The sequence below is a fragment of the Chondrus crispus genome, genomic scaffold (assembly GCF_000350225.1).
Source record: "Chondrus crispus Stackhouse genomic scaffold, scaffold_271, whole genome shotgun sequence".
NCBI lineage: Eukaryota > Rhodophyta > Florideophyceae > Gigartinales > Gigartinaceae > Chondrus > Chondrus crispus.
Window position 1 is genome coordinate 1 of NW_005179154.1, and position 4634 is coordinate 4634.

The following is a 4634-nucleotide window of genomic DNA, read 5'->3' on the forward strand; positions in this document are numbered from 1 at the left end:
GCCGTTTAGGACTCCCGTTTTCGTTCCCCGTCCCATCCACCAAGTCACTCCCGCCCTCTTGTTCCATCACCGCTTGAGTGCATGTCTCAATTCCCCCACTTGCCATCCGCCCCCGCCCGCTGCCTGCACTCCGAACTTTCGCCTCTTCACCGCTCTCAGCAGACGTTTCCGAAATCCCCTCTACTTCACTATCATCCCTCTCTCCCATACCCACCCCTCCGCTCCGCACCTCGCTTCGACAGAGAGACAGTCGCATGCCCCCAGACCCCTCGCTACCCCCGCTCACCGCTTCCCCTCCACTCCTACCCTTCTCCCCATCTGATCCGCTGTCCTCGTCTCCATCTGCAGAATACCCCACAAGAGAAACCCCGCGCTTTCGCTTTTTCCCCCCCGATCCTCGTTTTTCCTCCTTGCTCTCCGTCCTTCTTTCCACATTCTTCACACTGCCCTCCTCACCATCATCTCCATCTTCCCCAACACCCACCTCAATCACACTTCCACTTTTCCCTAACCCCTCGTCTTCTTTCTTTGCCTCTTCTTTCTTCGCTTTTTCTTTCTTCGCATCCTCGTCTTCTCCCACTTCCGTCACTCCTGCTCCACCTGATTTCTCCCCATCTCTCATCACCACATCCAAACTATCTTCATGCTTCACGTCCTCACCCAAACCACGCGTGCTGCCCTTACTCTTCTCCTCATCTTTTGCTGACCTTCCCTTGTCTTGCTCAATCTTCATTTCCTCCTCGTGTGCATGAGTCAGTACCTCCAGAGTCTTCTTGGCCTCGGAAAATGCGCTGCAGTATTCGCTCGTTTCCTCCAAAACATCGCAGTACATTTCTACAATGTGCTTCAGTAGGTTCACCCGACTCTGTCGATACGTAAACGAAACAACATCCAATATCGCAGAGCTCGTCAAGTTGTCCTTTTTCCCGTTTTTCTTTAACATCTCCATCACAGGATCAAACAACTTTTCTCGCACAATGTACCGGTCAAGCATGTCCTCTGCCATCCCCACGCACGCACGAATAAAACGCAACGCAGATAGTCGAATGTACGCTTTCCGGTGTTCCAACAACTTCAGAATCCTTCCGCCTGCATCCCACGCCAGCACAAAGTACCACCCGCGATACGCGTGGTTAGTTACGCAAAAAGATAAAAGGTCGCAGATATGACTTGCATTTTCGTCCGGCCCGCATGCCACACCCCGCTCTTTTCGATCTTTTTCCGTCTCCACGCATTCGGCGATCGGATTAAGAAGCCGTGAAATAAACTTTTCGTAGAACACGTCCAGAAACACCTCCGTATCAGATTGCGTTCGCATATTTCCCGGATCAAGCAGCCGCCGTAGTAAATCGAGCACGGCCAGTGAAACGTCACAATGCTTATTCTGACATATCACGTCCACCATTGTCGGTAGTAGAGGAAACTTATCATCGCCTAGTGATTTTGAACGACGGTGTGGAGCACTATTGCCTTCTCCACCATTGCTCGCCGGCTCGCCATCAGTTCCTCCCGCTGCAGCCGCTTGTCCAGATGCCTTCGCCATTTTTCTGTCTGTGCCATCTTCTTTTTCGGGTGCAGATGACTCATTTGTCGTCGTCAAATTCGTCGTCGTCAGTGGTGGATGGTCGACATGTGCTTTCGTCTCTACAACTCCAGTTTCCGATCCATGAGCCGCACCATATTTGGTTAGGGACGCGCTCTGTGCGCCTGCACTTTCACAGTCATCGCCATCCTTCAAGCTAAATTCCTGTCTCCCGGCCGCATCGCTAGTTTCCAGACCCCTCGGTGGCGTGACGCCCGCTTTATCGGCGATGGAATCCGACGTTGCCTTGTCAGCTTCGGCATCACAAGCTTTCTCGCTGCCTTTCGCAGTCAACGGCGAATTATCGTGTGGAGATGTCCCCGCAATCCCGCCATCTTCGCTGTGAGTCGAAATAGAATGTGTCTGTGGGTCCTTTGACTGCCCAACTGGAGCACTGCGCAGCGGCATCCAAATATGTTTCACTTCAGGCTTTTCCGGGACGATAACATTCTTGATAATTTGACAACGAACCTCCGTTTGGTCATGGATGACCGCCGCGGACAAAATGTCGCAACACAGTGACCGAATCGTCACTTCTTTGTCGAGTAGCAAACTTACGACGATCTCCAGCACCCCCAAATCCATTAGCATAGAATGGAAACGGGTTTTCAGAGGAGACTGTTGATTCTTCGCCACGCCGCACAGTTCTCGTAACAATCCGAGCATGCTACGCAGTTCGTCGTGATCATCGCCATCACTGGCTGAGGATCTCGGCCCACCGGTGGCAGAATCGGTCTGCGCACTGCGGTAGCTTCCTCCGGTCCGCGAAGACTGACCTTTGGAAGTAGATGGGTCTAGAACCACGGTCGTTCTTGACTCGCCCGTGCTGTCAGTCAAGCCACTTTTTGAGGAATTCACCGCTACTGCTTTAGACACTGGTTCGTCTCTGTCTGAGTTTTGCTCATTGGGCGGAACAACGGCTTGCTTCGCATCGTCAGTGTCTGCTTTGCCCGCGTCACTACCGCAAGTAGACTGCTTGTCTTCACGGAAGGAACGCTTCCCAAGAATCTTGGCCGACGTTTGCTTCTTCGACTCCAGCTCGGAAAATTGCTTTGAGTCAGAAGTGTCAGCCGCCTGACGACGGTCTACGGTACTTTTCAAGCGATTGGACAATTCTTGCAGAGCCGAACTACCCGAAATAAAGTACATGAGAATGTCCACATTGTTACACAGGATGACACCAGAAAGGGCGCTGCTGACATCTTCGTCAAATGTCCGAGAGAGAATTGCGTCTCTGATGTAAGCGACTCTGTAGTTTTGGTGGATTTTTGCCACTACACTCGGATCTGTGATCGGAACGACAGACTTGAAGGAGACCTTTCTTTCCAAAAAGTCTCGGTGCACCCTGACAACCAACCGCCGTTCGCCTCCATCGCTGGACAAATTTCCTGAAGAAGTCGTTTCTTCACTGACATTCTTCTGGACTGGATCGCCTTGCTTGACATCAACAGTATTGTCGGAGGTTGCAACTACTGCGGCTGCTGCGCCGTTTGCAGAGCCCTGGTCGTTCTCGCGCATTGCGTTTGCATCAGGTTCACCACTGGGAGATGAGTCAACTTTGGCCCCCATTGTTGCCCTCACATCAGACGCATGATCCCCAGGCTTGGGGTCGGTTGATTCTGACTGACACTGTCCAATGCCCTTTCCCTCTAATCCCGCGTTGGTGCTGAGAGGGCCTTCCTCAACCTTGCGCGCGGCTTTGTCGTCGGTAGCCTTCCCAGCAGAGGCCTCAGATGCATCGGCCTCCTCCGTAGAGATCGCAGAACTATTCTTTTCTGGACTTTCTTTCTTTACAGCGCCATCGTCCTTTCCCTTTCGCTCGTCGACACATCGCTTATTCTCAGATTTGGCTTTTTCTAGTTCTGCGACATGATCGGTATCATATTCGAGACAGCCAACAACATCCATGAGGTTTTTCTCGTCTACCAAAACCTCTAGAACATTTCCCGTTCCGATTGCAAAGAGATAGCGCATAATGTGATAGAGCATGGCAAGTCCTTCAATGTCAACGGATTTCTCACATTCGCGAAAAACACTGCACAATTTGGAAACGTAGTCGCCATTGGAAACCTCGGAGATGACTCTCCCGTGGGCGTACGGAGCATGGATCGCGCCGTGTTCGGACACAGCGCGATACAAATCTTCAATGCCGGCACGATCCGGGTCTGGCATGACAAACCCTGCAGCAGCTGCCGGATCTGAGGTGACCGAGGGCGGGACCAATGTGCTTGGTGAGCCAAGGAACAAGACGTTTGGGTTGTCCCGAAAGATGACATCTTCGATGGGGTCTGTCGCCCACGGGGATGAGGTTTCCATGCTGTCGTCGAAAAAGCGAGACGAGTGGGTCATGTCCTGTGCGGAGTCGACAAGTGATGCATGCGGATTGCGATGGTTACTGTTATTATCTCTACTTGAAGATGAAATCAATGGGTTATCTGCGGCAGACATTAGCGGGTCAATACCGGGGGTTGTGTGCTGCGGGGGGATAGAGTTTGGTAGGTTGAGTGAGGCGACCAGGACACCATGACCGGCAACAAGATGGTGCTGGGGGCCGAGCTGCTGCGACGAGGAGGAAAGGGCATTAGGGAGCAATTGCTTTGCCATGGCGGATTGCTCATGATGTGTGAGAAGGGAGTTAATGTGAATAAGCTTATCCCACAACTCTTTGCAGGCCGGTTCCTCCGCAAACGAGAGGGCAATTTCGGTGGGGACGGGGTGTGCCGCGGGGGGCGGATGCTCCTGCCAGGTAATGATGGTGTCGTCCTGGCGCTGGTACACGGCGTCCCTCATGGGGCGGACGGGCGAGCACAGGGCGACGCGACCCGAGTCCTTGGCGAAGACCTTGATGACAAAGGCGTTGGTGCGGACGTCGCGCTCGCAGCGCACTTGGCCCATGCAGCGCTCCTCCCAGTTGTCGTGGTCGTTGAGAACGTAGACCTTGACGCAACTGGCGCCGGAGGCTGTGAGTTCGGCCATGCCGCAAGGAGCGAGTGTGTCATGCGCCCGGGGCCGGGGGCGACGGAGGGGGTGCGTGGGGAAAAAAGGGGGGGGG